This window comes from Aphelocoma coerulescens, chromosome 2 (assembly GCF_041296385.1).
Source record: "Aphelocoma coerulescens isolate FSJ_1873_10779 chromosome 2, UR_Acoe_1.0, whole genome shotgun sequence".
NCBI lineage: Eukaryota > Metazoa > Chordata > Aves > Passeriformes > Corvidae > Aphelocoma > Aphelocoma coerulescens.
Genome location: NC_091015.1, coordinates 144,942,331 through 144,955,211, shown reverse-complemented (window position 1 = coordinate 144,955,211; position 12,881 = coordinate 144,942,331). Strand labels below are relative to the sequence as shown.

Sequence of the window (12,881 nt, the reverse complement as noted above, 5' to 3'; positions counted from 1 at the left end):
AGGAGTTCTTCCATGCACCTGAGCCACCTCCTGAGAGGGGGCAATGCGAATGCATAGCAGACGAAACAGACTGAATCGTATTTTTGGGACCATGCTCTCTAACTTGCACACTTTCTTTTGCCTTGTTTGAACTATATATAGACAGCAGAGAAACAGAACCTGGCAAGTGTATTTACCTACTGAGTGAGAAAATACATCACCTGGCTTGGGAGGTGAGGAAGAGAAAAACAAAAAAAGGTAAATTTCTCATACTTCAAACTCAAACCCTGAATACTCTGCTCTATTCTTAAGTCCCTTATCAGATAAGGGTCTCCAGCTTGAGGATCAGATTTCTTTGGCATGGTAGGAAAAGCAAATCTCAACCCGATATATACCAGCATACATCAAAAAGCCATCTCATGGTCTTCTGCAGGCTTGTGCCTGGAGGTATCAACAGAGAAGGCCAGTGCTAGCACAGAGGTCTTCCCCAGATGTAACTTATGAACAGCCTTGTCAAGCAGTCACATCCATGCATCTTCTACTTTTCTACTTACAAAAATATTTATGAGGCGATCCTGTTTGAGGGAGTAGCTCTTGCTTGTACTTCTACTTTTGAAGCTTTTTTTGAAAGCTTGTGTGGCCCAGTGACCCATACTATCCCCTTGGGATACCTACGTTGTTTTAATCCAAGGGCACATCATAAAATCTACTCAACTGACAGCCCAAACAGGCACAGAGAAGATTTAGACTTGATACCAACTTCAGCATCACACTTGATAACTAGACTCTCAGCTGAGGGCCAAGATACACAGTGGAAGCTGCCCAGGGAGAAAGGTAAAAGAAAGAGATTTGAACTTTAATCCACAAAGTCTTTGCTAGTGGTATTTTATTTCTGGATATTAGATCAACTTTCCTATTTCCTTGTTAAACCTGTACCTTGTGGAGAGAATGCAAAGAATGGATGTTTTCTAAGTTATCAATTCTGTAATGCTTGCGAGTACCATAAAACCAGCTTTTAACCAACGTCCTATAGAAGCAACTAATTCAGCACTGACATCTTTCTGCTACTTAACATGCTTAAAGGTTGGCAAAACTAGCAGAACAACGAATAAGTAACCTGTCCACCCTGTGTTATTCTACATAAAGTGCAGATGTATTCCAATAATCTGCACCTTATTTCCAACAGTTCTGCTTCAAAAATACAGCACATAATCTGCTCCATATAGCTGTCAATCAAATGGACAAATTCCCTTCAGTTTTCACTGCAGATATGTCTAAAGCAATTTCACTTTGCAAGGATATCCCAAGATTAATAACAAAACTTTAATTCAAACCACACATTTTTCTATGCAAGAAATAAAAAAGGTTGCTACACTGACGGCATTAGAAAGCTTCTTGGTTCCTGTTTGCTTCAGGAAAAGGGTCACTCAGCAGTTAGAAATGGAACAAGCAAATAGGGGTTTCATCAGCCTAAGTGTTATGGATGTTAGCTGCTTAACAGACCTGACCTTGCACAAACCTGTTCACCTCCCTGAGTTCTGTGAACTTAAAAAAAAAAATCTAAGGACAAAGAGGGAAGGTGTAAAAGCTCTGCTTAGGGAGACCATACAGACCACTGTAAGACAATGCAGAATAGTTTTGCAACATTACTAGCACAAACTTGCATATGTACATCTAAGAAAACAGAGGTCAAGAACTGCATTTCAAATGACAGCAATGCAACACAAAGCAACATTTTAACGTAAGCATCTATAAAGCTAGAAGCATAGAATGCTCATATAATGTAATTTTAGAAAAAAGTGTACAGGAGTGATCAAGAATAACCCTTTCTCAAAGGGCAGGGCATGAACTGTGTAAATCAGGTTTCCTCATAAACATACATGAGCAAATTAGATCAAGAAGTTATCAATAAATACAATTCTTCAAACAACAGAAATGGAAGCAGCTTTTTATGGCAAGTTGAGGAAGAACGTAAGGAGCCAATTGCAACATATCACATCATGGAAGGCAGCATTTGATTACTCACTTTGACAAGACAGGAGACATCAGAAAAATACTTTCCCATACCTTTCTAAGGGACAACAACTGAAGAAGGGCAGATGACGACCAAGAAGTCTTTGAGAACTGAGAAGGTGAAGATCGTTTCTGCTTAAAATTAGAGTCATGTCTATTCATTCAACTTCATAATGACACAATAAACAAAGACCACTAGGCAGAGGAACAGAATAGCTACCATCATTTGATAAAGCAGAGTCATCAACCCATTTCATTTCTTTAAAAAACATTGACTCCACACTGGACAAATCCCACCAAAACTAATGATACTTGTCCAGTGAAATACATAGCTGCACTTTGCTTGCAGAAAAAATTGTCTTATCAAGATATGCTGACACCTCCCCAGTTTGCTGTGCTGAAACTGTTCACCTCACAGCCTGACAGAGCATGGCCCCCTCTGGAGACCAAAGCCCCTGCCCAGCTCCTGACAGGGACTGTCCTTCCTTCACTAATTACATGTACACACACACAGGCCCAGGCAGCAATCCCCCAGGAAGCCTCTAATGGGCTGGGAGAGCCGATTACTACTGGCTTACAGCTCAGATGTGTGTAGCTGAAAGGTTTAACAAGCCTCCATTTCATTCTTTTAAAGCTAGTTTGAAGGGGGAAAAAATGATTGTATATGAAGAACATCACCAAAAAAGGTGACATAAAACACGGCGCAAAGTGGTGAGGTAACACCTCAGGTCTCACTTTCTGGAGTGAGGGCCATGTCAGGAGCCTCGATGCCTCCCAGAAAGTCAGAACTTGCTCTTTATTTTCTCCCCAAACACCACGTCCTTCATGAGGTGGTTTACAATTTTAGAAAGACCAAGCCATGCTCTGCAGGTCTAATATTATCAAAATCTGCTTTGGAGATCACTCCCTTTCCTATGGCAGGCCATGGAGCAGAAAGGAGAGGAAAAGGTCCATCCCACCTGATCCCTGCCCATGGCACCCGCAGCTACTGGCCGTGGGAATGCTGCTGCTCCTCACATGCACCATCTCAGCAGCCACTGGCTTCGGGCAGGCAGCAAACGGCACCGGGAGCCAAAGGCCTCCCTCCAGGCAAGCTGCGGCCTGCTTTTACAGAAAATGCAGCATTTTCTTCATTACTTTTCCAGCAGGGCCAGTTCTAAGTGGCACACCACTTGCATTCAGAGAGAAAAAAATTCTCATTTTGTCACCAGAAAGCTGTGGAGAAATTTCCAGCAAGCCATCTCCAGGCACACGCCCCCTGGACACTAACTTGTCCCCACTCGCTTTGTGGCAGCTCCAACACAAGCCCAGCTAGGCAATGGCCAGCCACAGGGACCTGGTTTTTTGAAACCCCATTTTGGGAGGATGAGAGAGGGCTGTGTTGTTCCCCTCTCTGTGCTCATTACTGCCACATTTCAGAGGTAACATAAAATGAAAAGCACTTGAGTTGGGAACAGCCAAAAGCAGTCCTTCAGCACTTGCTGAAAAAAAAAGGTGGCACTTAGAGATCTGACCAGAAAACCTCAGTACATACAGACTGTATGTTGAGAGACGGGTGCAACAGTACTGCTTTTTTCATCTGTTCTCTTTTTAAATCAATACATGAGATTCAAATTAAGGGATAGTTTAAGATACCTCACACCATTGCTCTACCTTAAAATATCTTAGGAAATTAACTTAATATCCACTATTGATTTATAAGCAAGATATATATTATCCTATATATCTTAGGATATCCCATTCTCAATTTATAACCAGCCCTATCATCTATAAATTAAAGCTCCTGTCACTGAAAGAGTCACTAAAAGGAGCGAGCTTTTCCCTGACTTTCAAGCCTACTCCACTGAATCACACAGCTGAAGGTTTCCACTTTGCTGGAGAAGGTTGTCATTCATGACATTATGCAGCACTGAAAGAGCCAAACAGATTAAATGGACATCTGCATTTCCAGTCTGCTATAAAAGTGGTTTAATGCCAAGCAGTGTTTAAACAGTAAAACTGTCTGCAATTTCTGCTCTATAATCTGTGAGTAATCAATCAGTCTCAATGCTGAGCTTCTATTACTGCTTCTCTGCAAGGAGATGGAATCCAGGGCACATACTTCTTGTTTATACCCCAACACTAAAGAGGAATTAAACACAGATTCAGTCTGCATTCACAGTGATCCTGGCACACGTCAAGTCTCAGGCTTGTATTTTCAAAGCAAAGCACAGAAAGTACCGTGAAACATCCAGTTATGGCAGCTATTTGGCATTTTACTTCCCCTCTGAATGCACCACTGCAATAAATACCCTGAGGACTTGCCAAAGCAGAGTAACCCATGAGAGCCCTCATCCTCATATTCTCTGAATCCTCTGCACCTCAGAAGAGAGGTGCTCAGAGAAAGCACAGGATGCAGCTGTGGTCCCATGCCACCAAGGGGGTCTGGATGCTCTGGCTGGAAGCCATCCCAAGCAACAGCAGCAAACTCGACATCTCAGAATTGTTGCTTGATGTTGTCGTGACTGTGGGATTAAGACTGTGGTGCTGGGGATTCAAACTCATACTTCTTTTAACAATCTGTGTTCACGCATTTTGCTTAACATGTAGGTGTCCCTTGCTCTAGGGAGCTACACAGACACTGCCAGCTGTGCAGATCAGCAGCTGACCTCCCTGCTCAGGAACACTGAAGGTGTTTCCATTTAAGCAGGGGAAGGCCAAGAAGGAGATGTGGGCACTCTGATCCAGGTACAGGTTGGAGCGAGGCCAGAGCTAAAGACAGGTAGCTCCCAGAGGCTCAGTGTACCCTGTGACAGGGTCTCACCTGGATTACACTGCTTCCTCAGCTGGATGTGAGCAGGCCCAGGCCATGCCTCTTACACAAGAGAAGGCTTCCAGCGTGGATTAATGCTCAACCTTTCCACGTTCCTTAATTCTGTTGTGCACAGGCTGTTGCAAAGTTCTCTCTGGCATGGTATATAAAGCATGACTAACATCCACCACCTGTTCGTCCCTTTGATACCAAAAATGTGACACCTTCACCCCTGCCCCAGTGCCAGGCTTCATGTGACAGAGACCCTTGCTTTTTCTGAAGTGGTCAGACAGGTTGTCCCACAAACACCCTAGGTTACACCATTCAATTTAATGTGGCAAAAGTGAAGCAGTTCTCCCTAACAGGGGTATCATCAGGGGTTGAATTCACATGTCTCAGCTGACAACTAGTTTAAAAGCAGCTCCTGCTCCATGTATTTATTCATCAATAAATTCTGAGTGTCTAGCAAGTGCCCAGCATGGTGGGCTGGACCAGGAGCTCAGAAAATGGGCACTGCTCCTCACTCAGCTCTGCTACTGACTGCAGTCACCCAACCTCAGTGGTGTCTCCTACATGGGCTGGGGGTTTCAGCCAGCTTCACGGAAAGTGCCACAGCCTGAAATATAACATAAACCTTGGATGAAACCTAACGTATTTTTCCAATGTTATCTGCATCTACTCCTACTCGCTGTGTCTCTCTGCTCAGCACAGGAAGACAAGGGATCAAAGCAAGTCCGTGAAGAGTCACATGCACATTCCTTTCCCTCTTAATACCTATGTACAATTAGGTTTAATCACTACAAATAGAGTTCACTTGAAATTTTGAATCCACTGGCCTCATGCTGATTTATCCAATTCAGAGCTTTAATATAGGGGCACTCTCAGATGAGACTAAGGAGGTAGGGAGACAAAGTCACTGTGTATTTCAAGCACCTAACTTTACTTCTATTCAGAGCAGCTAAATTTAGGACCAAAAGGTCCTTCTACACATCAGTGGAGAGAGGTATACTTCTCCAGCAGGCTGCTCACAGTCCTGATTTTATGTTTGAATTCAGATTCCTCAGCTAGCAGCTGAACAGTCTTTCCAACACATGATAAGCAAGGGAGTCAAACTGACTGAAATAGCACGTGTAACATCAGGTTCCAGTAGGTCTGAATGAGTTTTGGAATAACGCTAGAGAGGCACATTGCAAAACCAGCAGATCATCTGCATCTTCCGAGGGAACAATTACTGTGACAGCAGAACATTTACGAGACTCAGAAAAAAACCTCAGAATCTCAGAGCTGCCATGAGATGTGCTGAAGAAAAACCCAAACCCCATGACTTGGGGCTGCAGACATATACTTGCGCAACTGATGGTTCCAATAAGAGACCTCTGTTCATTTGCAATGACACACTATAACCCAGCCAAGTAGGTGACTTGTCCCTGGGCTGGAACAGCAAGTACTCATTTCTCTGGACAGTTAATAAGGAAGGGGAAATATAGCAACCACAGCATAATTCCTGACTGCAGAGCTCTTTCGGCAAGAAGCAGCTGTATTTCTCTAGCCATGTACAACAGCAGCTATTTCAGCTATATAAGCACCTGGACATCCCTGTCATGAAACTAAACGTGCAGACTTGGCTGTATAGAAAACCAATTCTGCTGGATAATTAGCACAGCATTATGGGCCAAAAAAATTCTTTCGGGTAAGCCTTTTACCTCTTCCTCTGCTTCTTATAGTCACTTGTTGACTGCTATGAAAATGATATTGTTCCACACCTGGAGAACTGTAACTCTCCTCCAGATCTTAATTTTACCCCGTACAGTCATAAAATCAATAGTTACATACATCCATTCTGAATGCCATCCAGTGGGCAGAGGAGAATGCACGCTGAACATAATAATGCTTTAGAAATAAGATTTTTCATGTGCCACTTTGAGGAAAGGAAACCAAAGGAGTAGCTGCATTGTGATACAGTCATTGAAATCCTCAAGACACGCAACTATCCAGACTTGCACTATCCGAGAAGGATGTAATGGTTTGTAAAACCTGCAGACTGTGTATTTTACTATATCTTCTCATGCACACTGAGAATGAAATGTAATCTACTAAGCCTTAAAATTAAACATCCTGTATCTATCATGCCATGGGACACAAACCAGCCAAAACAGTTCAAAATTCACAGTTCTCTTCTATGTAAAAGAGCTTTGTATACCTATCAGTTACAGAACAGCAGAAAAACTGACCTAAGGCCAACCTCTAAAAGGGAGCTGTGCTTGTGTTAAAAAGTGCTTGAAGTTTCTTGTAATTATACACCTATTCCACCTGCAGATAATAAGAACTTACTCCCTCAGTAAGACAGCACTCCAGTTCCTACTCCTGTGCCACCTTCTTTACTTTAGACCCAGGCTGTTGATAAATGCCCACACAGTATGAAAACCCCCTAAGGATACCTGCATATAATGCACTTACAAACAATGATGTCCTGGTCAGCACAGATGAAATTACCTTACAGTGGCTTAGAAAACCTTCCAAAAGGGACAAATTGTCCTAATGTAATAGGAGGCTGTGGGAACAAACAAGCTGAGAACAAAACAAGACAATTATACAAAAGCAACTTCCCTACAAATGTCTGAGAGGCAATTACAGGATACTGGCGTGCTTCCTGGCCCCAAGCTGAAGTACCATCGCGGTTCATCAGCGACAGGGAAAAAGGAAAAGAGAAAAAGCACAAACATGCATGGAGAATTTAAAACCCATTCCTGGAGAGCCCAAACTGCCCACAGGGCCAGGCTTAAAATGAGGCATTCAGCTTCAGAGACACGTTCTTTCAGGCAGGTGCTTGTGTTGAGCTCCATGCCCAAAATCCTATTTTAATCACTGGAAATCTTGTAGCTGCGGCCAGGGTAGCCCTGTTGAGCTTCCTAACACAGGCATATAGCACTGCTTGTGATGCCTCAGGCATACTGCCTTGTTCCCAGTTCCTGCTCCAGATGGAAATGCGTCTCCTGCAGATCCCATTGCACCTTTCAGGACTGGACTTTGCGAACCTCCCAGCATCAGAAGGTATCTCAAATGTCACAAAAAAGTTAACATTATTTGTCTTCTGTGTCCCATGCTGGGAGGGCTGGATTTGCAGCAGAAGGAGGAGGCTGTCTCTGAATTGGGGACTGGTCTGTGGCATAGAAGACAAATGACCCTGAATGAAGTTGTGCAGATGTCTAAAACACTTCTGGAACGCTCAGCTTTGTAACATAAGCAAAGTTTGGCTTATCATCCTTCAGTAACAACAACCCCTGCACAGTAAGGCAAGCTTTGGAGAGCCAAATCCCCAGATGCTCCTCACAGCAGCAGACATCAACCTAGACTTCTGCATCCCATGTCTGCAAGATGATTACATGGGATACAAGACCTATACTCAGAATTTTTTTCCCCATCAGGTTGGTTTTTTTAACTAAAAATGCCAAGCACAGAAAGTTTCCAAACCTTCAAAATGAATTTATAAGTAACCTGTTGGCAAGGAAATTAAAAGAACACTAATGTCTTTGTAACACAAATCTATTAGACAGTTTTTTTAACAACTAGAAAACCAGGGACCCAAGTATTTGCCCTCCTTCCACAACTTAAGATTTGCTTAAACTGGTTCTCCTTGCTTCTGTGAGAATCTGCAATAGCTCCTGCACCAGCAAAGGGACATGTCTAAGCTCTCCCTATGGAGCTTTTCTACAGATCACTAAGTTCCCCTCATCCCCTGCTGCCTCCGACACATCCATGTCAGAGGCTACAGGAGGCAAGCTGCTACATCAGCCACAGCTTCTTGCAGAAGGAACAATCCTCCTCCCCTTTGCCACAGCAAAAAAATATGTTAGGAAGGACTTGAAGGCTGCAATCCCGAACTGGATCTTTTATGAGATGAGCAGCCGAAGACAGCAAAGTGAAGCATTACTAGCTGTCTGGTTAAAACACATGTAGATACTCTTCTTCCAGAGTTTTCCACTGTACAGATCACCAGCCATATTTACACAGACATCAGAAAAAATCTCAGAGAACATCTCATTCTTTCTTCAAGGCCAGAAAGACAGGTCCAGGCAGAATCTGCCCAGACTGATGCCTTATTACTGATGTTTCCGTCTTGGCTGGATTAAGCCAGAAACTGGCCAGACAGGGGAGTCGATAGTAGCTCTCCCTTCCTCATCAAGGTGGTGATGAAAGCTCCAAATAAGACTTCCAAAATAAATCCTACTACAACATTTTTAGGGCGTAGGCACACCCCAAAACCGCATAAGCCAACAAGAAGGCTTTTGTTCTCTTGACTGAAGTTTAAGCCTTTCAGAGCACTCCACTAAAGACCAACCAGAAAGGCTACCTATTTCCTTCCTTCCCAGGCTCTCAAAACCACTAGCAATGGTATTTTTCTTCAACCATAAATCAGACTGCCTACTAACACACTGCAGCATGGTATGTAGAATTTAATTTGTACAGGCAGTCAAAAAAAAAAAGAAAAAAGCACAACTGTATACCATACCTCATTCACGTCTATTGAAAACAGGCAATTTGCTTTATTGCAATACTTCCAAAGGGAATAAAAGGACAACTTTAGATTTTAAAAAAAACCCAAAAACCTGTATACACATATACACACAAAGGAAACACACTCAAAACCCCGTTCACAAAATCCTGCCATCACCAGGAAAGGACAAGCCCCAGATTTTAATTCCTTTACAGGCTTGAATTCTGTGATTAAATTAAACATATGAGCAATTAACTTTTGTGAAACTATTATATAAGCTTTACTGCATATACAATTAGGAAGCCTTGACAGCTTCCTACAGAATAGCTATTCCCACAGGGGCTTTTAATTTCTTTTCAATATAAGTACCTCTTGTGATGAACAGAAAACAATACACAAACTCCTCACAACAGCCTGAGGATCCCAGCACAGACTGGGACATGGGGGAAGGATTTTTTTAAATCTTTACTCAGAAATTTAGAAAACTTGCTATACTTCTAAATTTCTTTGATTTTCCCATGAAGTGCGGTTGCTGCAATAACAGTCCCAGGTATCTAGAAGTCATTAGCAAGCTGCTTACTTTATGTTCTGTCCTTTTAAGGCAGAAAACATGTTCCAAGTTTAAACTTGCTTAATGAACTCTGTTATCTGGGCCTAAAATTTTTCCTGTGTAAAGCGAGCATTATTTAAATGTTTCTACTGTTTTCAAATACACAGACAAGATTCATTTGTCTGTGTCTTCCTGATATTGCCTTGAACCAGCAGCATTAAATCAAATGTCTCTTACTTAAGGAAGGAATGAGCATCATTTTCAAAATTGATACAGCATAAGTACCACACGTAAATTTAGACTTATTTGAGGTAACTTTCTTAAGCAGGGAAATCCTAAGGCTGCTTCTGGCAACAGGAAAAAAAACACCTTTATTTTGTTGGAACTACTGACTGAGAAATGTCCCCTGTTCAGCACCAGTAATGAAACCCACTGTGTTGGTTTTGGCTGGGATAGAACTCGTTTTCTTCACAGTGGCTGGTATGGGAGTGTGTTTCGAGTTTGTGCTGAACACAGGGTTGACAATATACTGATGTTTTTCCTGTTGCTGAGCAGGGCTTACACAGAGCCAAGGCCTTTTCTGCTTTTTGTACTGCCACAGGGGCAGGGAACTGGGGTTGTATGGGAGGTTGGGAGGACACACAGCCAGGGCCCAAACTGACCAAAAGAAACACAGGTGACCCAAACTTACCAAAGAGGCATTCTGTAATATGTGACATCATGCTCAGTAAATGAAGTGGGGAGAAGGAGGAAAAAGGAAATGTTTGGAATGATGGCATTTGTCCTCCTAAGTCACCATTACATCTGATGGGGCCCTGCTCGACTGGGGATGGCTGCCCATGGGAAGTAGTGAATTCCTTGTTTAGCTTTGCCTGTGCGCACAGCTTTTGCTTTCCCTATTAAACTGTCTTTATTCCAACCCACAAGTTTTCCAGCCTTTACCCCTTTACCTTCTCTCCCTGATCCCACTTGGTGGTTGGTTGTTGGATACTGTTAAACCATGACACCCCACCTTGTGTGGGCTGAACCCAAAGCACAGGTAATATTACTGCCCTTGAGAGGTAGCCTTAAATTATGGGAACTTGTTCCCAACAACCACTGACGAGAAAAAAAAAGTTCAGGCTTTAGCACATTCCTCTAAGGTTATAGGCTGTTGAAACCCTGAAGCCAAACCAGACGGATTTTTTTCCCTCAGAAATAATTAAATCACATTAGAAAAAAAAAATAGAGCAGAGGTAGCATAAAAAACCTATCTTTGACATCGGACACTAATTGAAAAGGATACAAAACCAAGTAAGTTTAGGAAAACATTAACCTTAACTATACAGTGAAAATCCATAGCCAGTAAAACAATCATCCACATCTAATACTTACTTATTATATGCCTTAAGTAAAACTGAGTACCTAGCTCAAGGGAACCCCTGCTTAAAAATTAAACATAAATAAACTGAAGCACAATAAGCATCCACAATATAAAGGCATTGCTCTTAAGTACAGCCATGAAACAACAGTTGTACTACAGCATCTCATCTGAGATTGTGTTTAGAAAGAGATGCCATTAGAGGAACAAATTTATTAGAAGAGAACACAGCAATTCCTGCCAAGCTGTTTGATAGAAACCAGGCACTGATATAACCTAATCTGAACAACTTCCCATTACCAATACCACTTCCTAAAAGGAAGGCATTAAGGTTGAAGGGCTCTCACAGCAGCTACCACAATTCACTACACAAAGCAAAGCAATCTAGCAGAATTCCTTTTCTAAAAAGTAAAATGGTCATCCTGAGATGTCTTTCCAAATCACAATTATTTAATGCTTCTTAACAGAGAAGAACTTGTAGCATACTATAGAATTTGCAAGTAATTTAGTTGTTTACTTTTTACAGGCACTCAAATGGGACTTGTTATCCAGTCTCTCTCCTTCTACCTTAGCTCTTGGCCATGCTGAAGGCAACAGTGCTGTCACTTATGGTTTAGATAAAGAGACTTCAGTGCTCACTCAGTGCTGTGGCGAGAATTACTCTGACACAGCATGGATCTGTATTTTTATCTCTTTGCAATCTCATTGAAGACTACAGCCTTCTTTTACACAGTTGAAGTATCAAGTTCTAGCAAGGAAGCTATAACACTGAGCTCTCAGTACCCACCTCTCTTGAAACTAAGATTACCAGGAAAAAAATGCTCCTCTCTTATTAGCCTTTTATTATGAAATAGCTATTCACAGATTCCTGAAATAGCTGCAATTCTTTTCATTCACTACGAAGAAACTCATATAAAGATTAATGAATTGCAGAAACATTATACACTAACAAAGGGAAGATGCTTCAAGAAACAGGAGGAATGCTCATTCAGCATTGCACAACACTGAAAAAATTATAGAAAGTAACAATGTCAAAAAAGGTGTATTTATAAAAAGTTCCCACAAAATATTTGTAAGAGATATAAAAAACAGGAAACTAAATTATAATGCATACACTTTCTAAAATTGACTAGTTTGCGTTAAGGGAAGAGAATGAAAAACAGGAGACAATAGTAAAATACTGTTATTTCCATATAAACCTGTCATAAACTATAAATTAGACTTTCCTTGTCAAGTTCTTCAAAAGGCCAGTGAAGCAGGTGACATGCTAACAGAAATTCCACACTGCAGATTACACTGTGCTTTCAAACTCACACAGCTTTTTTGAGGTGTATTCCCATGGCATAATTGAGAGGAGAGAGGTCCAAAGCTGAAGCTTCACTTGGAAAAGGCGAGGTGGAAAAACTTCCTCTGCCTATTTCACTTTCCTCAGCATTACTCGAGCAATTGTCACAGACTTTAAAGGACAAACAGAGGTCATACCAACAGCTGGCACTAGCTAAGTCACCACACCAATACAATTTGGAAACCTGCTTCCCCAAGAGTCACCCAAAGCAAGGCTGCTGGAATTTGACAAATAAAGCAGATCTGCCAAAAAGAAAAAACATTTGGCCATGTAGTCTATACCAGTTATTTCTACTCCCAACATGCCAGCCACCCTCCCTCTGTTGCTGGTGAGGCAGCCGGAGGAGCA

At 42.0% G+C, this 12,881-nt stretch overlaps 1 protein-coding gene across 1 annotated transcript in view; it reads right to left on the bottom strand.

The window, feature by feature from the left end:
• SDC2 (syndecan 2) overlaps positions 1-12,881 on the bottom strand; it is a 59,163-nt gene that overhangs the window by 23,529 nt on the left and 22,753 nt on the right. The window lies entirely within an intron of this gene.